Below are 25653 nucleotides of genomic sequence, written 5' to 3'. Positions count from 1 at the left end.
CAGGTGCACCTAGTACAGCATGGAACAGGGCTCAGTGAGTACACTGGGCTTCAGCTCAGTTTTTCCTTCCTCTTCCTAGTTTTATTTTTCCCTTCAGTTACCATCTTGGTTAATAAGAATCATTATCCATTCATCTGGCCCTCTCCATGTTGTCATATTCAAGCATTTGATCTGATTTCTCTGCAGAGACTGTACTCAGTCCACTAGGAAGCTGCCATTTTTTCTCTATCATTATGTCCTCTTTTATCTTAATCTCTTTAAAATAAAAAAATTTTTAAAAATTAGGGATTCATAAATACAACATAATTCAATGTAGCCATTCTCTCAGTCTCTTATCTATCTTTCTGCCTGTCTGTCTGTCTGTCTGTCTCTCTCTCTCTCTCTCTCTCTCTCTCTCTCTCTTTCTGCTTGTCTCTCTCTTTCTCATATACAATATTAAATACTTCAACATCATAATATTCACTATTTCTTAAACAGATTCTCATAGTTTTGCCTTCATTTTATTTTCTTTACTTTATCTTAGGTTGCCTCAATTAGTTCTGTATTTATCAATCATATATATCTAACTTTTCCTAATTTTAGGAGTATTTACTGAAACATACCTGTAAATCTAGTAACAGTGATAAGATTATTGTCTTCTTTCAACCAGGTTCATAATGAGAGAACAAAAGCTTTGCACACCCTCCCCCAACAGTTCCCTTTCTCCTGAAAGCAGAGCTGAGATAAGGTTCTCACACACAGGCCACTGCCTCTCAGAGGTGACCATGGAACTCATGGTCACACTCATCCTGAGAAATCAGATGCACTTGCACCTCCTCTCCCTGCCTTGCACTTTAGCTGGACAAGCATCATCATGGATGTGTCCTATGGTTAAGGACTGAGATTTCCTGTTCCTGATGTGATATCCCAGGTGCATCTGTTGTTTCCAGGCCAAAACAAGGACATCTTCCAGAGCACATTATCACCTGAGATTTAGTCAGATCCCCTCTGATGGATCTTCTTAATTCTGGCTAACAAAAATCCCTGAAATGTCTAAAATTTTTCATGAGTTTCCTCCTGTTTCTTTATCTGTTACTGTGTGTTCAGTCCTGGATGTGAAAGTGTCATTTACAGTTATTGATCTTAGAATACTATTTCAAATCAGAGTTCAAATTTGGCTACTGAAGTCATACCTAGCTTTTTCTCCAACCTGTAAATAAATAGAAATTACCCACATATTCAAATCAACAAAAATCTGGATAAAATAAACATCACTCTTTTCATTAACCGATGAAATAAAATTGCAGATGGAATGATCACCTATTGACCAAGAGATACAGGATACTAGAACCCCAGAAGAGCCCTGCCACCTGGTACACCAGGTGCCTCAGACCCACAGTGGAGGGAGCACTGATGGGGAGGTAGTGGATGATGGAGGACAGGGGAAGACCAACAGGAAGGTACATCATGCTCCAACAGCTTTCAGAATCTCAGGGGAATATTAATAAATATCATGCAGGGCCCTGACTGAAGAAGACAGGACTGATCATTGAGAAATGTATGCAGACCTTGGTCCAGGTGGAAGGTGCTCAGGAAGAATATTTCCAGAAATGGACCCTATATGGAGATAAAGTATTCCAAGTACAGAACAACCACTCAGCCTTCAAATGTCTTTTTGAAGTGTTGAAAGTGTTTAAAAGTGAAATAAATGAAAGCAAATGGACTGTCCTGCTTAAATAAACAGTTGTCAGGTAATCATGATCCAAATAACTAGACATTTCTTTTAGGTGTCACATGATAGGAAATCCTAGCAAACACAGAATCCCACAGTGTCAGGCAAGCAGTATGATGAGAGAGGATTAGAGTTGAATGAGCTGCAAGACCCTGGTTCATCAGAGAAAATTCAGCGAAGTTGTAGACCACGGAGAAGACAGATGAGAGGGCAGGACAGCCTAGAGATGCCTCTGCCTTCACCTCCTTCCACACCATCCTCAGAAGCCCCAATGACTCAAGCCCATTTATCCATCTTCTTTTGGTGATCACTCTAAGATTTTTCTCAGCTTTATATTTGGGACATCCAGATGTATCATGAGGTGTAGCTAGAATCACAGACCCAGAAGGACACAACTGAAAGACATACATGTTCCTTCAACCAGCTGATCATATACATGACAGACTCAAGGATGTTTGTGTCCATGTCTATCTTGGCTTCTGAGGTCATAAATGGAAAAGACCAGTATCTGGAACCCACCAGCCCAGAACTGTGTCCTTCCTGGTGAGAATATGTCTTTTAGAATGTTTATCTCCCTCATGGAGATGAACCCTCTCATCAAGCAACCGCTGCCTCCAACTGGGGACCCTGAAACTAACACCAGCACCACCAAGGTCAGTAGGCAAAGGTGCTGATACTGAGTCACCTCTTGCAGTGTGTAGGAGACACTCTAGGACATGCATAAGATTAAGACAGTTCCCAGTCTGTAACCGAGAGAGCAGAAGGGAAGTTAACAGAGGACCTGCCCTGCACCTCAATCAAAAAGTTTCCAAAAAAAGGAACATGTTCCTCCAGGACCAGGATCCTTGAATGATCTCAAATTAGAAGACTGCAATCCTTTACTTATCTTTCTCCTATAGTGGGCCCCAGTTGTGACAGTCTGCAGAATAGGAATCCTTCATCCAAAAATGTCCTGGTTTTCCTTTGGCAACACCAACAGGTGTCAGGGCTGAAGAAATTATTTTTTCCACAGATGTATGATAACTCTCCAGGATCCCAATGCAGACTGTAGGCAAAACAGATGGAATTTAAAGGCCTTTACAACTTACATCCTTATTTTGAATTCATATTTGAAGGGACTGCACTCCTATGAAGGAAGGTCTTGAGAACACTGGATTTGAAATAGGAGGGCTCAGAGCCCAAGAAGCAGTAGCACCCTGTAAAAGGACCTTTTACTTCTGTCAGACTTGGGTCACAGATCAGAGACACGATCCAGGTAAAATGAACACAGGAAGAATGTAAGCAAAGCTAGGCTTAATCCCCATGCAGGGGACACTTCTTTCTCAAGGAGACACTATCAGAGAACTAAGGACCTTCTCTGGATCCCCACAACCCAACCCTGGTGATTGCCTGGGGAATATAGAGAGAGGATAGATGAGGTTGGAACTGGACATAGTGTTATCTGAACTGGATGTAGCAAATGTCAGGTATTGCATCTCTGAATGCTCAACTTGGAAGGAAGGAAGCTGAATAGAGTGTGTTTAGTCAGTATGCACAAATATTGTTATAGCTTTTTACATTGCATTGTCAGGTATCAGCACATGTTGCCTCTTACATTTTACTCTAGAGCAATTTGTAGGGTTGGAATGATTTGTGCACACAGGTACTGGGGGTTTTGCTTAATACAGGCTTTCATTCAATACATTGCATTCAACTCCAGAGATCAGTTTAAGAGCCTGTTTTTTGGTAGCTCCTCTCTGTGATCCAGAGGACCCTGCTCTGCATCACTGAGTGAGAGGCACAGGGAATGAGATTAGTGTGCACAAAGATGGAACAACCATGTGGAGACAGAAATCGAGGTTTAGGGCACTGAGGAGCTGAGCTGCACTGTGATGCAGTTCATAAGCTGTGCAGAAAAACAATGGGGAGGGGACTCTTGGTGGGACTGTAGAATCCTTGTGTGCTCACAGATGCACAGAGAGAGACACATACACAGACATGCATGGAGAGACAGGAATAAGGGCACACATACACACACACACACAGTTCCCTTGGATCCTTCCTCCCTTGAGGTAGTTGCTTCATGTCTTGTTCTACATCTGTACCAATATGAGGTGAGCTTTTCTTCTCTCTCACATTCACACCATGGTCTGATCTTCAGAAAGTATGTGCTAAAATGCACCTCCACTAAAAATTCCATTTCAAATATCTGAATTTTCCAGACACTTTATCACAGTGATAGAAAGTTCAGTAACACAAAATTCAGTTACTATCTCTTCTTATAAATACAAAAATACTCAGGAATCCAAATACATTAATAACAGAATATATTTAACATTAAGACCAATAAAGTGCCTGTGCACTGCGGATGTTATAATAGAGACAGTGTGCCAAAATAATCTGATGGAATTTTCATAAGGAACCTGCTAGTACCAGGTTACAAATCTTTTCTATGTAGTGAATTAGGGGCTCAGATAAATCAGAAAATTGATGCTTAGAAGCAGAAATTTATGTACGTGATGTGACATACACCCATCACATTAAATCTGGTTAGATACATGACTGGTAATTAAAATCTCCATCTGTGCAATTATATGTAAATCTCTTATTTAAGAGGCACATTTTTTAGGTAGAGAGCAAGACCATTATTAGTCAGCAACTAGTAATAATTACAGGGAAAATTACTGAACCTGTTAATTTGGCAGAAACTGAGCTCAGGGACTCACCATGACAAGGAATGTAGCTGTGGACAAAAGCAGGAACTTAGGAGAGATATTTTTCTTATTTTACTAGAAATTTAAAAGGAAAAGAAAAAGGTTTTGGCTGCTCAATAAGTGCCATCCATAAAAAAGAAGAGAAATGATTTTCTACCTGGCCTAATCATAGGTGGGGGTGCACCCTATCACTGCCCTATAATAAATGAATGAATGTAACACTCATAAAAATAAGGGCTTAGAGATAGCAATATTGAAATGTAAAATGAAACCACATCATTTGGAAGAAGGAAAAGAAATGAGTCACACAGCTACCTGTGAGAAGGTAATGGCCACATAACTGATGGGCTTTGTTTCTGGCTGCATTGATGAAAGGCAAAAAAGCCATTTCCCTAAAAGTTGTGCCAGACCCTGAGATCCCAACTCTAGTACCATTTCCTGCATGAAAATTCCCACATAAGCTTCATTAGATTTTCTTTCATGCTGTCTGTATTTTAGATCTAAAATTTATGGGTTGGCTAAAAGCAACCTTAGATATGCAGTCAAGTTAACAATTAGGTGACAGGCTAATGTAGTAATCTAATGACCCTAGAGTGGAATATAGAAATACATGCCAAAAGTGTTTTCACCTGCAGTCTAAAATAAAGTATCCAACACTGAATATCAGGAGGTGATCTAGTGGATCAAGTTCAGGACTCTGTTTAAGCAGGTGTTGTAAACCCTATGCTTGGCTAGGTTTATCTTCAAAATTCAGGTATGATTTATGACACATTAAGCTTTTCTGAAGCAGTTGAACTGCTTGATTTTCTTTAATCTTTACTTTTTCCCAGAAACCTTTTACTGTTTATGTGTAGTTTCTTCATTCATGCTGTGAGAGAGTTCTCCTGGTGGACACAAAATAATTAGTTCAATGAAAATGGACAGAATTAGAGAGACCCTTTGAAAATCTGGGTAATAAAGCTTATGGCCTCTTTCCTGACAGCAGCCCCTACCTATTCCAACTTGTCCCAGTCTAAGCTCACCAAATAAACTTTTCTGTCCTCAAGGGATTGGTTCTTCCAGAGGACATTCACCTAGAAACATTTATGACCCAGGTTCAGGAGATGGCACTTAGACCTTTAGGAAATGCAGGACAGCTCTGAAAAGCCAGAAGTTAAGCCCTTAAAGGGAAGTATGAATCCTGGACAGTAATGCTGACATCACAGGATAGAGATGGGCCCAGGAGCCAATCATTGATAAATGTAGGCTGGCTGCACACCCAATCAGGTGGCCAAGGGAGGTGGGCTCTTCCTGTTCCTGGTGCAGAAGTGCTCACTGTGAGTTCAGTGACTAGAGACTGGAGCTGAGCTCACCTCCAGTTTTTGTGACTTTTTACTGAGGGCTGAAAAGGATCCTTGGACATCATCAAGCATTGCAGTGGTAACTTGATAACACTGGAGCTGGGAATGGGTTGGAACTGTGAGTCTTGGAAGGAAATGGGCAGGACCACTATAAACCCAGAATTTCTTTTTGGGGAGCCACAGGCACAGCATGGTTTGGGGTGAGCAGTGCTTTGGAGGCAAACCTGAGTAGTATCCTCAAAATGACAAAAAAATCATTTTAATTCTTTCTGTGAGATCTCTACTTGAATGATGTTACTGCATAAACAGAACTCATAATCTCACAACACAGGATGTGGACCTCTGGAATAAAAATAAAAAATGAGAAGAGCATTTTGATTTGGGAATGCTTTCCATGTGGCTAGTCAGCTAGCTGGGTACATGGCTCTATGTATTTAGAATAGATATCCGGGGCTGGGGATTTAGCTCAGTGGCATAAGCACCTGCCTTGCAAGCAGGCAGTCATGAGTTCGATCCCTGGTACCGATAAAAAACGAAAAAGACAAAAAAAAAAAATAGAATAGATATCCATCTATCTATCAATGTATCTTTTTTTGCTTTTTTAATTTTCTTTCTACTTTTTATTCTTTGGATACAGAGTGTATCTGCGTAGTATGGCCTGGCTTTGAACTCTGGGACATTGTCCTCCACCAGCCTCCAGTGTGAGGAGATTACAGTACTGAGTCACAACACCCAGAAAAAAGAACTATTTTGTTTTTTAAAAATTTTATTTAGAATGTAGTAAAAAATATAACAAACAAGATAAAACAAAGCCAATTGAGACAGTGTAGTGACATGGCTATAGAACTTCAAAGCAGAATACTGGGATAGAAGTAATAGGTACTGTAGTATATCTCATTATCTTCACAATAGTTGTCTAGCCAATTAGGTATAGAGAAATTAAGCCAATAACGGAACATTGTAAAATGAGTTGAAGGAGAATATTGAATAGAGCACAACAGTCATTACAAAACATAACAGTGAAAATAGCCTTTGCCTTGAAGCAGAATATAGAAGGAAATCCCACTTATTTGCTATACTGCATATGGTCATCCTCTCAAGAGATGCTCAGAACTCTATCCCCAGTTGCTGCATGTAGGGAGATGTTTGATTCTCAGCCCACTCACTGGTAGGCTCACGAGAACAGCTGGCTGGTTCTCCTGGCCGGCACCAGGGGCACTTACCAAGAGGATAAGCAAATAGCTTTCTTCTGCAGCCTTGATTTCTTGGGCAGCTATCCAAGCCCCAACATGGCCATGTCTTGAGTCTTCTGGTTCTTCTCCTGCCTGGCACCTAGGGTGCTTAGCAAGAGGGCAGGCAAATAGTCTTGTGCAGCTGCCTAAGGTCCAACATGGCAGGGTCTTTGGCAGCCACTTTTGGTTTTCCTCCTGGCCAGGGCTTACTATGAAATATTTTGAGCCCAGGTTCTCTAACCCATTTCTTCAATAGAGTTTAGAGATAAACTGGCTGTTTGTATTTACATTTCTGTTATCTCTGGAGTTTAGTAATTAGCAGCTGCAAGTCACTATAGTAGGCAAGTGTCTGCCTTTTATTGTGGGGCAGAGGATTCCCTGCTAGTTCAAAGCCCTAGGTCATTATCTATTCTCATTTTAATCCTTATCAAAGCCCTTAATTTTGCAACTTTACATCAGGCCTTTTCTGATGGAATTTTTGGGCATGGGAGGGAACCATTTGATAGAAGTTTTGGCATGGATAAAAAGAAAAGAAGTATGAAATAAAAGTGGCCTTTATTTTAAGAATGTGGAGATAGACTCCATGACCTCTGGGGTCTGGCATTCTCTCTACCCAGCATGTGGTGTGGGGGCATACATGTAGCTTGGGTTTCAGGTGGAACCTAAGGGGCATTACTAATGCACAGGTAGCCCATTCATTTGGCACCACAGGTAAATTGCCTAGGGGTAGGAAAGGTGACCTCAAGATAGAGCCCCCTTGGTTCCCCCTCCCAGACTCCCACCAGCTAAAGTGTCCCACCTGGGGCAAAATCCTTTCATTTTCATCTTTTGATTATTAGGAAAATGGGCATAGTTTTTCATTCTTTTACTGTTTCCTGCTGAAAGGGGGCACTGTACTGGGGTTTGGGAGAGTCGATGGGATGACGGTTGATGCCCATGTAGAAGCTGCTGCTAGGTGTTTTAACTAGGACAATTTTATCACTGGTGAATGCCTGCATGTTAGACTGGAAAAACAAAGAGACAAGGTGTTATGAGGAGGCATGCCACTATCATATTTAAGGACCCAGATGAAGTAGAAGGAAAAGTGATTTAATTTGAAAATGTCATTTTATCAGGACAATGTTGAGGTAGAAATCATTGCCATGGTGAGGTAGAATTCTGAAAAATAAATGTGGGGTTATGAGAGGTGATTATTCCCCCATCTGAAAGGGTAAAAATTAACAGGGTAGGTAGATAAGACATCTCTGGTATGCATGATGTGGGAGTCTTTAGGAAATACTATTGAGAGTCCTGCTGTAAAAAGGATAAGAAATTAGGAACCAAATTGGATAACAAAACATGACAGCCTGAGAGTTGTGGCTGTGTGGCCTTGGTGAGGTGGAGACGAGTGGGCAAAAGGATGGTTAGATCTAGGGCTGGGAGGGCACCACTTAGCCTGAGTGATGTGAAACCAGGATGGCAGTTAGCAACTCTGACTTTTGTTCAGGTTGCCAAGAGGACCACATATGAAGCTCTAACTTCATTGTAGTCCTTGGGATGATTCGCTGTAACAGGACTTCAGAAGTATTTTAGCAGTCTCCCTGGTTGTGGGAAAGGCTTTTATTTATCCTGAAAAAGTATAAACAAAGGTGAGAAGATAAAATTTATCTATTAGTCTTGACCAGGGTTGTGTCTGAGAAATTAGTGAATAAAAAGGAAGGGAGTACTATGTATCCCTGAGGAAAGGTTTACTAGCAATAACAGGTGTGAGCTGTTGAGGCCTCAGAGTGTCTTGGTCAGTCTGCATAAACACAAAGGAATAAAAAGGCATTTTTAAGATTTAGGACTGTAAAGTGAGTGGTGGAGGGAAGGATATGAGAGCATGGTATAAGGGTTTGGCACCACTCGGTGGATTGGGGTAACAGCAATATTGAGTCTTGTACTAGACTAAGGTCTTGTATTAGAGGGTAAGGCCCATCAGGCTTGAATACCAGGAGAATAGAAGTATTATAGGGTAAATGGGTAGGTTTAAGAGAACCATTGTCTAAAAGTCACTTAATTATAGGTTTAAGTCCCCATAAATGTTTAGGAGCTATGGGATATTGGAGAACACAAAGAAAAATTGAAGGATCCCCGAGATGAATTAATAATAGGCATGGCATGGGCAGTGCAGGTGGGATTCAGGTATCTCAAACTATGGGATGGACCCGAGAAGCAGCAGTCTGGAACCTGCATGAAATAGGCCCTGTCTGTAAAGGCTGTATAGGTTAGCCATCAATACCCCCTATAGAGACTGAGCACTTAATATAGCGGCCTGAAAACTCAGGAAGAACCCTATATATGGCCTTTATGTCTATAAGTATAGAGAATGTCTTACCTGAGACTTTTAGTGGGGACTTGGGACTCTGAGAAGGACACCTTAATGGAGGCTGTGGACCCCGAGCCCCGTCAGTCTTCAGCAGCAAGACCAAGCAGATCTATCAGTGATGAATCTGGCAGTGATGGCATTTCCTATGAGGGTTAGAAGTTAGGATTGCTTACCCACTCTCTGGTAGCTAGAACAGTCCAGCTAGCCCTGGGGTAGGACCCCAAAGGAATGCCAGGATGGGGTACTCTCTTGCCCAGTGTCCTTCTGCTGCATTTGAAGAATGGTCTATGGGGGCTCAAGCAGCTCTACCTTGTGTCGGTTTAACTGTATCAGAGTTCCAAGTGTCACTGCTAAAAGATCAGGTTGTTATTTTTTATCTCTGTTGTTGAAAACACAAAAAAAGCCATATCAAGAAATTTTCCCTGTGGGGTCTGAGGGCCAAGTTTAGCCTTTTGCTTTGGGATCTGGTCCACAGTAAAAGGTATCTGTGGAATTAATTAAGTGTGCAGGAGTCAAATAATACAATAAACAGAGTATTTATGATTATAACTTTAGTAATGGCTTCCCATAAGGAGGAGAAGGTCTAGGGAATTTTAGGAACTGACATGTCATTTATTTGTCAAATATAAGTATGTATTTATGCTGTTAGAATGTCTAATGCCATCTGATTTTTGGAGGATGGCCTGTTTTATTAATTTTACCTTTTTATGTAGGAGAGAAATCAGCTATGGTGTCATTTAACGCCATATGGATCAGCAGAGGGTGGAGCCAGGGCAGGTGGAAAGGCTCAAGTATGGCCTCTGCCTCATTGTTGGTCTCCTTGTTTTGCATGCATCATATAACCTTATTTATGGAAAAGATCTAGTGGTTCTCAGGAAAGGAATCCAAAAAGAACTTATAATCATCCTTTAATTTCAGTTGTTAAACATCAACAAGATTGATAACAGTACAGTGCAATATAGGCAGTAAGCTTAACATAGAACATTAAATGGCTATCACTTATGAGTGTTTTAAAATTTGAACACTGAAGAAATTTGTGAAACATCTCTAAGCATATGTCTGGATCTTAAAGAAGACTTTTGTCATCATACATTAGATAAATTTTTGTTTAAAAATTATTTGACTGGCTTACTCATGTTGTCTGTTTTGTATCTCAATTTTATGTTTGAAAGCATGAATATACCATCAGATCAGCAACAATGACTTAGAGATCTCTTGAAATAAGAATTGGCCCCTTTTTCTCCCACAGCAACCCATTGTATCCTCTTCCAAGCTGCCACTCAGAGCAGTGCTGGCACTCAGAGCCATGCTTGCACTTGGGGGCGGGGCTGGGACTCCTCAGGAGACACACGGAGTGCATAGGGCAGAGGCAGAACACGGAGAGTGGGCAGAGCGCCCAGGGTGCCCGCAGAGTGGGCAGGCGCACAGGGCAGGTGGGGTGCAGAGCTGGGGTGGGGCATGAGGGGCCAGAACAGCCCCCTAGGCCGGGCCAATTGGTGCGCACTGTGTATGCCCCGCCTACGCCGCCAGTGCCATCTGCACTGTCAGCGGGCAGTCCAACGCTGTCCGTGTGTACCTCCCCCAACACTGTCCAGGCCACCTCCCCCATCCCAGTGGGAAAGGCAGTCAGCACACAGTGCAGGGAGGGACTGAGAAATGGGTGAAGTGGGGAGGAAAGGAGGATGCTGAGAAAGCTTTGAAAGGCTGTAAAGAAAGAAGTTATCTCCTAAGTGTGGGGAGGTAGAGGGATCCTGGAGGAGCAGAGGGAGGAGGACACATTCTTAAAACAAAGGCCCAAAGATGGAGAGTTTTTGCAAACTTGTCGTCAGTGTGATAAGGTATAAATAGGTATGGTTTTTGGGGGGGGGGGACAGGAAGTGGTCCCCAAGACAAGAAAATCCAGCGTGGGGCCTGGCCGGTGAAGTCAATCAGGCGAGGCAACGGACCATGATCTAACCAGGTCAGGTCATCACCTAACCAATCAGTTCCGAAGCTCATGTTTTTTGGTTGTCACCAAAGGCACGAGTGGATTTCCTGTGGATTATAGTAATGGCTCTACTTGTGAGAGCTTAAAGGCTTTGCCTGGGGCTGTATGGGACATGAAAGCTTACAGTAAAAGCTCTGCCTCAGGGCTAAGGATGTGAGATCACCACTTGAGTCCAGGCAATGGGAAGGAAACCCTCCTGGGGCCTGGCCCAGTGCACAGTAATCTCCGGAGTTTGCTCATCTATGGTAAATGAATTAGACCTGTGTTGTTTGCAAACCAACGGTGACAAGTTTAGCAGTTCACTTGTATTGAAAAGTGAGGAATTAATCCAGTATGCAGTCCAGTCTGTGAATGGCAGGGACTCACCAGAGGTCTCTCATCTGCCGTTCCTGGTCAGGAACCATCTGATAGAATTTTTGGCACAGCTAAAAAGGTAAGAAGTATGAAATAAAAGTAGCCTTTATTTTAAGAATGTGGAGAGAGACTCCATGACCTCTGGGGTCTGGCATTCTCTCTGCCCGACACGTGGTGTGGGGGCATATATATAGCTTAGGTTTGGGGTGCAGCCGAAGGACCATTACTGATGCACAGGTAGTTCATTGGAATTAATTTGGTGCCACAGGTAAATTGCCTAGGGGTGGGAAAGGTGACCTCAAGATAGAGCCTCTTGGTTCCACCTCCCAAATTCCCACCTGCTACGGTGTCCTCGGGCAAAATACTTTCACTAACCCTTATGTATAAGGTGAGTAAATCAACACTTACTATTAAACTACTGAACCTAGGCGTTTCATAGAGTTTAGAGTGCTGTGAAGTATTTGGGGGATGGTGATGCTTTAGCTCCTGAGGGGGAAGTTTCTGCAGAGAACAACTTCCTGTAGGTGCTGCCTGTTAACCCCACACTGAGAAATACAGCAAATTGGTGTCTACAGGAAATGTAGAGCTGTGATAAGTATGACGGTGGAAATAGAAATATGTCACCTCTGAAGGAATAGCTGTAGCCTTTGGGCTGTGCTTACATTTTAAGCTGAAATCTGAAACACTGAGTGGGCATGGTGGCACATTCCCTTAATCCCAGCACTCAGGAGGCTGGTTCTGGAGCATATTTGCAAGTTTAATGCAATCTTGGATTATGAAGTGAGCTCAAGAACATCCTGAACTGCATTGTGAGACCCTGTCTCAAAAAACACAAAAAAATTGAAACACTGAGATGGGATTTTTGCTGAAGTAGGGGTATATTCACACAGTCAGGATCTGCATGAGTATTAAAGAATAAGAACACAAGTTCTTTTTAAATGAGAAGAGCCAGCATGACTGAAAAGAAATGGGAAAGCAGTGGTATGTGAATATAGGCCCAATCAGCAACCAGAAGATAAAGGACTTCTGAGGTGAGCTTGACCTGGTATGACTGCACTGAAGCATTGTCTGCTTGCTAGGTCTGAGAGTAGGAAATGGGTCACAGGCCTGTAGAAAGCAGGGAAACTTAGTCATAGATCATTGCTTCTTCTGTGTCTACTGATCAGCTCTCCTAATCATCTCTTATTTAAGATGGGAAATTTAAATTCTAGTATTGGAGGTTTTGAAATTATGTTGGACATCACAATTAAAGTATCATGGGAAGGAGTTTCTGTTGGATGCCAAAGATTTCAAGACACATATGATGTTTCTTATTTTCCAGTGGCTGACATCAGAATTTTGGCCCTTACATAAATCCTCCCAAATTTGAAAAATTTTTTACAAAATTTTTGTTGCGTTTTGAGGTGAGGTGTTACCACTTTGTCCAATGTGCTAAGAAGCTTTGAGACTTTGCCAGAACTTTGAATGTTGGGTTTGATAGAGGGGAATGAAACTTGCAACCTACCATATGTCCAGTACAAGTTCATGTTCTCTTAAGTTGAAGAATGAATTTTATGAACGACAGAGGTTAAGGCCAGAAGTATTTATTAAGATAAAGAAAACTTCAGTCTGAGAGAGAGACAGAAATGATTCCAAGTAGATTGCTAAGGATTCTGTATTTTTTAGGGATTTTTGTAGAGTAAAACCATGAGGTGAAGCAAATATAAAGAGTAAAAAAAGTGTAAAGAGAGTCTCATGCATCATCCCCTGTAGTGCTAGGGTTACAGGAATGCACTACCATGCCTGCATCAGTGTTTTCAATTTTATGTCATGAAATTTCATCAAGGTTTCAGTGTTGGGGTAAAATAAACACATGATGGTACACAAATTTAATGCCAGCCCCTTGGGAGAGTTAGGGGTATTTAAAAACTAAGGCCACCTAAATAATTGAGCAAGAGATTTTCAATATGAGATGCACATTAAGAGTTTATATCCACCCCACATTATCTTTTCTAAAGTTCACGGGCCCTTAGATAATGAAGAGAAAATGTTTGCAATTTAAATTGAATTTTTAAATTTATATTGAATTTTTAAGTTGACACAACTAGTGATACATGGCACAAGGCAAAGTTTATCTGCTTATGTCGGGAGGATGCAGAAACGAGTTTCTGGTCTCAGAAAAAGGACACCATGGGTGAACAACCAGTGATTCATAGTGTCCTGCATTCAGTAAGGTACATGTGATTTTTAGTTGTATTATAAATTTGTCTTTATGTTGTGTCTGAAATACTGATTAGGGCATTTGTATTCAGTAGATTGAAAAAATCTAATGCTTAGTGATGGTATTTGCAGTATCAGGTTTCTTTTTTTGCATACTAACTGCATCTGGTTGTCAGTTACTTTTAGGTGTATCAAGTCATTTTCATTTTGAAACTCATATACCACTTTTGTGTCACTCCTTCCAGTCTCCATATTGTCCCTTGTGGAACATGAACCTCACTTACCCAGTTGTTTCCAGTTTGGAGAGCTGTATTCACCTGTTTCTCCTGAGCAGCTCTATCAGGAGAGCAGTGCCTTCCTGTTTAGAAATGTGAACACTACTGTGGGTATTTTGTGTCTTTGTTTCCCTGGATTTCATTATTATTATTGTACTGATGTGGTCCAATCTGTTTCATATTGCTTGACATGTATCCCCCAGATGAGAGGATAAAATAGAAATTTTAAATTGGCACACACTGGGCTGAATGGTTAGACATTAGGGTTAGAATTAGACATAACAAGCATTTCTATAATATATCTCTTAGTGTCATATCTGTAACACAGCTTTAGGTTTATAATTTCAATTGAGTGGTGTGACTCAGCTTCAGAAGGATTCAAACTATATTGGTAGTTTCATCTTTTTAAAGGGTGAGGAGTTTGTAAGGAATCTAGAATTTACTAGAGTACTGAATACATGTATAGTTGTTTCAGCATACAGAAAGAGTTCAAAAAGATGCATAGAGCATGAAAATCACTAGAGATAGAGCAGCTGGGGCCTACACTCAAGTAGAATGAGAAAGGAAACAATGCACAGGAAAAATGGACAATTCACATTGGATATTTTGTGATTAATTTTCCCATTTAAAAATAAGATTTAGGCATATTTCACTTTTCATGATATAAATTATTGCTTTAAATCCATGAAGATGATATAGTACTCTTGAATATGACAAGCTGCTGAATATTGGAAGGATTGTGTCTCACATACAGATAATTTTGTGAATCTTTTCTTTTTGAGGAAGTGATTTCAGTTGTTCTAGGGCTTTTTTGGTAAAGTGTTTCTTTTTGTCTCCTGCAAGGATTTAAGGGAATCAGAAAATCATTCCTACATATGAAGAATATCTGTGAAGGGAATTATTAGCTAATAAAGATGAGTGTTTTGTGATGATTACTTGTGGTGTCTCATGATGAGTAGAATCTCCAAGTCCATTTTTAAAGCTCTGCACTTCTTTGTGGATAACTGGTTCACAGATCATGGCAAATAATTCACTTTGTATGTACTTGGCAACAAACAATATGACCTGCGTGGGATAATAAGGTGAAATCAAGTCTCTTAATATTCTGTGCATGAGCATAAGTGTTTGCCATTGCCTTAGGATATTGGCCTTGGGTTTGCTCATGCTCTCAGAATCAAATCTTCAACCTTCCAGTGGAGATACTTCAACAGAGACAGAGCCTGAGAGGCAGGAGCCATGCACCAGATGCAATCTCACAGAGCATACTTCCTGGTCACATGAAGCCACATCCAGACACGTCTTTCCTAATAACCTATTTGCCTTCAAACTCAAAAAATATGAGATTAAGGGTCTAAGCTTCAGGGTTGTGAAGTTGAGTACATTACTTTGGAAAAATTAGTAATCCACAAGGGATTAACTTTCAACCCTTGAGAAGGAAAGAGCTAGTATGGAAAATTTACCATGCTAAGTCCTTGCCTCCTCACAGAGAAGAGATTGAGGGTGGGGCTGCGTGCAGCTCTCATTCTGGTCTCCTGCTGGGATTAGTTTTCATAAGTCTAGATTCCTTTCTGATGCAGGATAAGGTCAGGTGGCATTTTTAGATATTTTATGTCAGTTATAGGGAGTGCAAGGGACATCTAACTATGCAAATTTAAATGAGAGTTTAAATAACAATATGAGGTTTAAAACAGACAAATTGTAACCTCCACATTGAGCTTTATTGTCATGATGCTGAAATTTCAAAATTAACAACGACACCCTCACAATTCCAAAGTCATTTTTTGGATGTTTAAGTATCACATAAAATCTTTTTCAAAAATTAACATAAATAAATTTTAACATGCATTGTTTTAGGATTAGCTGTGATAAAAATAATTGTTAGGACCCTTGCCAGGCTTGTGTAAACTACTGTCTTATCTAGAGTCATGTGACAAAAGAATAAACTGTTGAATACATTAGCTTCTGTACCTTATAATGATAAAAGTTGGATGTTGTAAATGGAATTTAAATAATGGAAGGTGAAATAGTGCCGCAAAGGACAACTTGAAAAGGGTCAACCTGTTAAACCCACAAAGTGATCTCTTTGAAGTAGGGAATTCACATGTACATGCAATGCTTTAAAACTGGAAATCCAACTGACAGGCTCACATTTCCAGGCTGGCACTGTGTTGCTGAACTGTAACCCTACCCTTGTAAAGGAATTTTTTCTTGGAGTATAGAGAGAGAGAAGCACCATTGGTCATGTAATTATTACAATTCACTGACAGCTACTGGACATTGTTTAAAAGGACATGCTAAATGATGCAATTTGTGCTTTTCATAGCAGTTTCATATGTGGTTTTCACATTTTTGAAATTGTCACTGTGAATTGCATGTGGTATAATAGTCATAATTTGCAATCCAATTGTTTATAACTGATATATGTTTACATTGGCTCACTTAAAAAAAAGTTTTGGTACCAGAGATTGAACTCAAGACCTTGCACTTGCCAGGCAGGTGCTTATGCCACTGATTTAAATCCCCAGCCCCTTTATGTTGGCTCATATTTGTATTTCAATCCAGAGATATTGTCTGTAGTACATTTTCTTACAAATTCTATTAAATTTTTGTTGGAACTGTAAGTTTTTTCACTATATACTCTGTTATTTGAAAGTGAATATATTTGTATAAATTCCAACTTATTCTCTGCAGATTTTATTTTTTTGTGTGTGTCTACTGACAACATTGTAGAATGCTTTTCCCCTAGATTTTAATGTATTAAATTACATTAATTTCTCAAAAATGCAGTGATTACTTTTAAGAGTTTCTTCTTTATTGTTTCTTAAAATCTGCACAAATATAGACCAATGAGATATCCTATTTCCTGTGGAGTGATTAACACTTTTATTCTGCAGCACTTTTCTCTAGTTCTCTCTGGGAACTCAATTCCCAAGGCTCAGAGATGGGTCTGTTATGGGCACTGCTGGCCCTAGTCTGAGACTTGCCAAACACCACGGTGCAGAGTGATTCCCTGCACTCAGCTCACAGCCACACCGATGAGCTTCCGTCTGCCCTGTGTTCTCTAATGTTCTGAAATTGAAGGCTTTGTTCTTTTCCAGGATCTATATTCATTGTTTTTAATATCTTTTGAAGTATCAATTTTGAGTAACTGAAATAATTCAAATGTACATTCATTGTCATGGATTGTGAAACCTTTAATTACTTAAGCTATTTTTTTGAAATGTATCATTTAAAATTTGTGATTTCATCTCTCATTGTAAGAGTATTCTTAATTTGTTTCTTCTTTTCATTTCTAATTTCTTTCCAGTATTGTATAAGAGCCTGCTTTGCATGACTTCCACCCCACTGACATTCTGTATTGCTGCTCTGAAGCTGGGTCACAAGTTAGAATGCTTCTTAGCTCAGAAGCACAGTGTGCTATGTATTCCTATGACAAAAAATTCAATAGAATGCATCTGATATATTGCTTTGAACTGTTATCTTGTTAATTTTATGTGTGACTTTAAAGATTGCCCTGCCTTCTGGAGCTGTCAGTCATTGATGGAATTATTTTAACTTCTTAAATGTATACTTGTAAATGACTGATTTTTCTCTTCCAATCCTGTTTCTGTTTATGTAGTTGGTTACTCTGTTTAGTGGGATATGTATTAAAGAATATTTGTTTTTAACAAACTTCTGATTATACATGTTGAATATAGTCAAGCTAATGTAGCTTCAGTAGATTTTGTTGAATCAATGGCACACAGGTATGTATTTTTGCATAGCTTTCTATTTAATCTATCCTCATCAGTGTCCATGTAAAAACCACTGCTCTCCAGGGGGTGAGAGTATTTGCCTATTACACAGGTATCTAGCTATTAATCAGCTCTGACTTGTATTGTCAGCCCCTTTTAATCTGACCTGTTCTCCTAATAATGTCACCTGCTCTCCTGATAGAATGACCTGTTCTCCTTTTGGTGAATTTAGCATTTCCTGACTGTTAGCTATGGATTTGTTGCATTGATATTTACAATTGTAGTTTGTTTATCACTATATAATATGGAAACTGTCTCATTTCATGTCTCAAGACAGATAAACAGATGTAAATCAGTAAGTACCTGTATTGCAATTTGTTGTTTTAATCATTTAAAGGAAATCTTATTCACAAAAGTTTTTTGTTTAGGTTTAATGACAACAATGAAACTGTCCCAGGTTTACTCAGAAAGTTTCAGCATTGGATCTTAGACAAGGAATGAAAGTAACCAGGTTATAAAAGCCTTTCAGGTCAGGAGGTATTATTGCATTATTAATGAAAACTCCCCTTTGGAAATTTTCAAAACTTACAATGTATGTAGGTCACCAACTATAGCCTTGTCTTTTAGATCTGACAATGTTCCTACCATTGGTCACTTTTGTCACTTATCTTTCCCATAGAATTTTTAGTCTCTTAGTTTTATATTTGATAACATTTCAGGGACTCTAATTCTTTGCTACACTTGTCATTCAAATTTGGTATCATTTTGTTAAGTGCAGCTAGCTTTTTATTAGTGTCTTCTGTTACACTGCTGATCATTTTATTAGGTCCATTATCTAATCATTGATTTGTATTTTAGTCCCTGTTATCTTTTCAAATAATTTAGCTATGTAACTTTTGATTTCTTACACCTCTAATGTCCATGGTTTAAGGGAATTATGGCATGACAAGTATATTGTGGCCTGATCTTCCCAACTTTTATTTTTTGTTTGCTTGTTTCATTTGTTTTGTTTTGCCCTAGGGCTTCTATTTATTATAATGAAAGGCTTTGTGCTAATGAGGAGACTTGGGTGTAGCTAACTACAGGTTTTTGCCTCTGTTCCAAAATCTTTCTGTCTCTATTTATTTGCAAGGCCAGGCTGCAGTATATTTGGCCTAGCACTCAGTGCTTTGGGAATGGTCTTCAATCTTGTTAATGATACAAAGGCAATTCAGATACTGGTACACTGAGAAAACCAACTTTAGTAACCATCATGCATAGCAATGAAGTCAACAATAATAATATTGATATACTTTAAGGAACAATGTGCCACTATTAACCATAAAGAGACTCTATAATCATAGAAGAAACACAGAAACAAACCAGATACTGACACATAGTAAACATTTTCTAAATACAACTCTGTATCTCCACTAGCAATAGAACAATATTCGGTATTAGAGATTTAACTATTTAAAAATTCATAAAGCTTAACCATTAATGGTTGTACTGGAAAAGATGGAGGGGTTCATAGTTTTTCCCTGGATCTGCTGACCCTACCCTCCAGCTTGTCTTCTCTTCTGGGAACTGGACTTCACCATATTGGCTTAGCCAGCTGCTCAGAGTCTCTATTGCCCTCTGTGGAGGGCTTGGAACTGGCTAGTGGCTGGAGCCAGGGCACAGTGTGGAGTTCGTTGGAGGCCAATGAATGCATGGACACAGCTGCATCCTCTCCTCCTCAGGCACAGAGTGTGGATTTTCCTTGAATAGGTTTTAATTACGCCTTCTTTTTCTGCTCTTTTAGGAGTCCCATTTAGATTGCATTAGGTTTGTTTATTCCACCGCATTAATTCAAGTTAGTATGTACAGGGTCAGCTCCTAGATTGTGAAACTCCTGCATTCCACTTAACCCTTTCTGATTTTGTGTCTTTCAATGTATTTTAGTGCTACACAGGTTTTAAATCTCACAGTACTGTTGGGAGCCGCGTCTGTGATAGCTCGCCTTGCGCGGCGGACGTGCGGCCTGTGGTAAAGAGCAAAGCCTGAGGTAGATTACCCCTCCCATCGAATATGTTAGTTTCCTGCTTACCGCGTAAACAACCCACTCAACAATATAGTCTGCCTGGCAACTGATGATGTTAGCCAATCAGCTTGCCTTGCTTACTTTAACATGATTGGACACTGTACCCGTATATATACCGGTGCCACCCCTGGGCGGAAGAAGAAGCCAGGTAGAAGCCCAGAAGTAAAAGCCCAAAAGGAGCCGCGGAGAGCGGACCGGTAGAGGCTTTGGGGCAGACTGAAGCACAAAAGGAGCCGCAGGGAGCGGACCAGAGGAGGCTTCAGCTGGGAGAACCCAGGGCAGGCTGTACGGAGAAGGAAAATAAAAAGAAAAGGTTGTCCACTACCAGACTTTGTCGTGTGTCCTTCCTGCCGGCCGGGAGCGGACATCGACATTTGGAGGCCCGCCCGGGGACTGATCACCCCCGAGACGTGGAAGTGGACAACGCTCCAGTACAGAGCTGCGAGACAGGTGAGTTGGGGATAAGCCTGGGCTCTGGGTGGCGCGCACCTACAGGGCTTTTAGACTCCCCTCAGGCTCACGCGTAAGTGGCGGATTCCTTGGGCCTCACGCGGTGAGTAACATATTAAAAGATGGGAAACATGTTAGGTAGCAACACTAAGAGCGAGGGTGGTTGTGGAGAAAGCTCTCAAGAGCTTACAAAAGTACGCAGGGTATCTGAGCAGGCCCAGTCAGGGAGCTCCCGAGAGGGGTCCGTCAAGGGGAACAAGGATGCTAAGGAGGAGGACGGGGCTCTAGCCTCGGAGTCGTCTGACTCCGAGGACGAGGGAAAGTTGAATGGCAAGGAGGCCAAAGAGACCAGCTGTCAGGAGCCTAAGTCGCTCAATAAGGAGTCGCAGGGTTCTTTTCCAGCGTTGCCCCTCGAATTGCGCTCTGCTCAACCTGGTCTGCGGAGGAGTAGAGAGCTCCTGAGCGCTCCCCGGCGCGAGAGGGAGGCGAAGCCTTCCGCCCCACCTTGGGGGCCGTTTCCGGAGGCGATTCCTCGCCACGAGGCGGCCGCCTGGGAGCTCTCTCCCCTTTCGCCAGAACAGGAAGTGATGCACGGGCCCCCATTTTCCGCCCAATCACGGCCGCCGTCCTATGCTCCGCCGCCGGCGGGTCGGTATTTTTACAGGCGGCTTTGGCAGGGGGGACGCTTGTCTCATGAGGTACATCCACCTGGGATAGATAGTGGCCCCTACGGGATATTTCCTGTACAAGTAGCTATGGGCCAGGGACGCAATGTATGGGAGCCTTTTGAGATAAAGCAGATTAGAGAACTTAAAAATGCAGTTACAACCTTTGGGCCGACTGCGCCTTACACCATTGCCATGCTGGAGAATCTGTCTTCTGGGCCCCTCACCCCCGCGGACTGGATTCAGCTGGCAAAGGCGTGTCTGCCCTCGGGCAGTTACCTGGATTGGCGAGCCTGGTACGCAGAGTTCTCTGCAGAGCAGGCTGAGAGAAACGCCAATCGGGGAAACCGGGGGTGGAACAAAGAAATGCTTATGGGAGAAGGTCGGCACGCTGATGATCAGACTCAGTTCCCCGGCGCTGTCTATGAACAAATCAATGCCATAGGGCTCCGCGCCTGGAAACAGGTAAGTGGTGCCGGAACAGCCTCCTTGTGTCTTTCAAAAATAATTCAGGGTACCACAGAGCCATTTGTTGACTTTGTGGCCCGAAGGCAAGATGCTGCCGATAAGATATTTTCTGATCCGGGAGTGGCTCAACCGCTGGTAAGACAGCTGATTTTTGAGCAATGTACAAAGGAGTGCAAGGCAGTGATAGCTCCTCATAAGAACAAGGACCTCAACGCCTGGATTAGGATATGCAGAGAGATAGGGGGGCCGCTCTCCAACTCGGGAGTGGCTGCTCTCCTGGCCGCGGCTGTACAGCAGAGGGGACCTCGCGGGTTAGAAGGGGAATGTAAGGCTAAAGGGTGTTTTGCCTGCGGGGAGCCAGGACACATTAAACGTCATTGCCCAAACAATGCAGATGCTAGGCCTCGCCCTAGGAATGAAGAACCATATGTTTGTGGGCGATGCAAAAAGGGATCACACAAAGCTGAGGAGTGTAGGTCGGTCTTTGATGCTCAGGGCAACCGTATTTGTGGACAAGATGCTAGAGAGCCAAAAAATGGCCAGAGGGGGCCCCCTTCACAGGCGGGCCCCCGCCCCAGAGACAGGACAGCTCAGGGTGGCAGCCTTCAACAAGGGCCACCCCTGGGTCAGCAGGTGTGGACCTCAGTGTCACCTCCAGACTTATACAGAAGGTCACCATTAGGATGGATGGCGTTAGGACCCTAAATGACATGCAAAAGCTATTGGGAGACATTACTTGGATTAGGCCATATTTACATATACCAAATTCAGATCTCAAACCCCTGTTCGACCTTCTGAAGGGAGACCCAGATATAGCCTCCCACAGGAGGCTCACTCCTGAGGCAAGAGCTGCCTTACAGAGAGTGGAAAAAGCCTTAGGTGGGGCTACCTTACACAGAATTGAACCAGGGCGACCCTTTGATGTCTGTTTGCTACAGACTAGTTTACAGCCTACAGCGGTGATTTGGCAGAAAGGACCACTACTGTGGATACACCCTAAGGTCTCACCTGCAAAAGTCATAGAGCATTACCCGGAGGCAGTCGCTTCATTGGCCCTTGAAGCGCATGATAGAGCTGTCCAACATTTTGGCTCAGGACCACAAGCCATCCGAGTACCCTATACCGCCAGCCAGATCAAGACCCTGGCTGCCTGCATAGATACCTGGGCCATTCTGAGATGTGTTTTCCATGGGGATATAAACAATCAATACCCTAAAGACCCTATCTTGTCATTTGTCACTCAGCACCCTATAATTTTTCCAAAGGTTACTGCCTCTGAGCCATTAGTCCCAGCAACTACAATATACACAGATGGCTCCAAGACGGGGATAGGCGCCTATGTGATCCTAGGCAAGCCCCCGGTTACCATACAATTTAAACCAGATCAGCCTCAGGTGGTAGAACTGCAGATCGTTAAAATGATTCTTGAACGGTTCTCAGAAGCCATTAACATTGTCTCCGATTCTAGGTATGTGGTCAATGCTATGCAAGTGCTTGAGACTGCCAGTTTAATTAGATCCACTTCCACAGTGGCTGGACTGTTCCTGTCTATCCAGACATTGCTTCAGAACAGACACCATAAGGTCTTCACCACCCACATAAGAGCACATACATCCCTGCCAGGGCCCATGGCACAGGGGAATGCGGCTGCTGACACTGCCACTCGCCCGTTATGGATTTTTACCTTACTAACACCAATCGAGCGAGCCCGTGCCTTCCATGATAAATTTCATGTTAATGCCAGGACACTAGCAAACCATTTCCATGTTTCTAGAGCAGATGCACGAGATATCGTGCGACTATGTGACTCCTGTGCCACATACAAACCTGCCATACCGATGGGAGTAAACCCTCGAGGTTTGATCCCTGGTGATGTTTGGCAAATGGACATCACACATATACAGGAGTTTGGGACTCTTAAATATGTTCATGTTTCCACAGACACCTGTTCTCACGTCATATTCGCAACAGCAGAAACAGGTGAAAAAGTGTCTAATGTGATCAATCATTGCCTGGCGGCTTGGGCCGCATGGGGCAAACCAAAAATATTAAAAACTGATAATGGACCAGCCTATATAGGCAAAGCCTTCAATGAGTTCTGCAAAATGATGGAGGTTCAATTAAAACATGGTATCCCATACAATCCCCAAGGTCAAGAAATCATTGAGAGGGCTCATAGAAGCCTCAAAGAAATTTTACAAAAACAAAAAGGGGGAGTAGGCCAAGGCCTGGCCCCAAAGGCACGATTATCCATGGCACTATTCACACACAATTTTTTAAATTTAAATAATGATAATCGCTCCCCAGCTGTGGAGCACTGCAACCCTTCCCCCAACCATAAAGGGTGGGTGAAGTGGAAAGATGTCCTGACAGGACAATGGATGGGCCCGGATCCAGTGGTCAGCTGGAACCGAGGCGCGGTTTGTGTTTTCCCACAGGAACTGGGACGAGAACCACTGTGGATACCGGAGAGACTGACACGGGCGACAAAGCCCTCGACTAAAGATCAGACCTGCCCTACCGGAGATCCATCACAGACCAACCAACAAGATAAATAAAAATAGCGGTAGCCCGAAATGGACAAGAAGATCCTCAGGCATATACATGGCTCGCTCGCCTAGCCTACGACCGAGTCTAGGGGTGGTGAGCTTCCCACACTCCTCCTCTAAAAAATTATGACATAGCTGGGTAGGTGAGTCAATGACGGGTAAGAGCGTGCCTCCCCAGCACGACCTAAGCCAGACCCTACCCCATCCTGCACGTAAGCCGCTGGACTATTAGATGCTGCCCAGGTCTAAATTTCTCTCCGAGGGGATTTCTTTACGGAGAGGAAATGAGTGCAAGCTTGTGTGCATCCAGGTTCCGTCCAGTTTGTGCCTGGCCCTAGAAAAAGGACGAGGGCCTCAGGGCCTTGGCAGACCATGGCATGGCCAACCAGGGTCTAAGCCAAGGACCTACGGTGGACCTACACATAGGGCATAAGCCTCTGCACCCAGTCCAGGAAGGGCTACGATGCGCACATTCATAAAAAATAAAATAGGGGGAGATGTTGGGAGCCGCGTCTGTGATAGCTCGCCTTGCGCGGCGGACGTGCGGCCTGTGGTAAAGAGCAAAGCCTGAGGTAGATTACCCCTCCCATCGAATATGTTAGTTTCCTGCTTACCGCGTAAACAACCCGCTCAACAATATAGTCTGCCTGGCAACTGATGATGTTAGCCAATCAGCTTGCCTTGCTTACTTTAACATGATTGGACACTGTACCCGTATATATACCGGTGCCACCCCTGGGCGGAAGAAGAAGCCAGGTAGAAGCCCAGAAGTAAAAGCCCAAAAGGAGCCGCGGAGAGCGGACCGGTAGAGGCTTTGGGGCAGACTGAAGCACAAAAGGAGCCGCGGGGAGCGGACCAGAGGAGGCTTCAGCTGGGAGAACCCAGGGCAGGCTGTACGGAGAAGGAAAATAAAAAGAAAAGGTTGTCCACTACCAGACTTTGTCGTGTGTCCTTCCTGCCGGCCGGGAGCGGACATCGACACAGTACATTGTCATCGTTGATATTTATTCAAAGATTGGCTGCTTCCATTGCTGTTTCATATCTAATTTTAAGAATATTTTCCTGTTGGATTACTTTTTGGTAAAAAAAAAAATAGTGGCAATAAAGTTAGCTAATCTTTGTTTACATGGAGATATCATCTATTTTTCTTAATTAAAAAATTTCCTGTGTATTCAAAATTCTAAGCTAATGATATTTTTCTTTTATTTGGCTATAAAAATACTTTTTCATTTAACTGTGGCTTCATTCATTTCTTTGAAGAAGACAAGCTGTCAGTCTTTAATCTGGTTTCACTGGTTTCTTTAAGGAAGACATCTCTGAGCCTAACAGATTTACATGATTTGACTTCAGAAAACATCTGTTTTTTCTACATGCTTTTAAGAATTTCTGTTTGAGATTGTTACCAATTGCATTATATATGTGTTAATATATCTCTTCCTTGGTATTTTTTTCATTTGGAGTTCTAAAACATCTTGAATCTACCAAGACTTTTTTTTAGTTTTAGAAATTATCCAACCATGATTTCCAAAATACTGCTTTTGCCCTGTTGATTTTTCTTTCATTCATCTAAGGAATTTTAATTACATA

At 42.2% G+C, this 25653-nt stretch overlaps 1 protein-coding gene and 1 pseudogene across 1 annotated transcript in view; one reads left to right on the top strand and one right to left on the bottom strand.

The window, feature by feature from the left end:
* LOC134477075 (zinc finger protein 709-like) overlaps positions 1 to 14745 on the bottom strand; it is a 57954-nt gene extending 43209 nt beyond the window's left edge. The window contains exon 1 of the mRNA XM_063254008.1: positions 9333 to 14745. The gene's annotated coding sequence lies outside the window, so the exon portion shown is untranslated. The remainder of the gene's footprint in view (positions 1 to 9332) is intronic.
* The window catches only part of LOC101788715 (pro-neuregulin-3, membrane-bound isoform-like), a 77190-nt pseudogene continuing 53826 nt past the window's right edge, over positions 2290 to 25653 (top strand).

Source organism: Cavia porcellus, unplaced genomic scaffold (assembly GCF_034190915.1).
Source record: "Cavia porcellus strain 051 isolate PalLab524CR breed Dunkin Hartley unplaced genomic scaffold, mCavPor4.1 scaffold_7, whole genome shotgun sequence".
NCBI lineage: Eukaryota > Metazoa > Chordata > Mammalia > Rodentia > Caviidae > Cavia > Cavia porcellus.
Note: the sequence above shows the minus strand (reverse complement) of the source record. Positions and strands in the feature narration are given on the sequence as shown.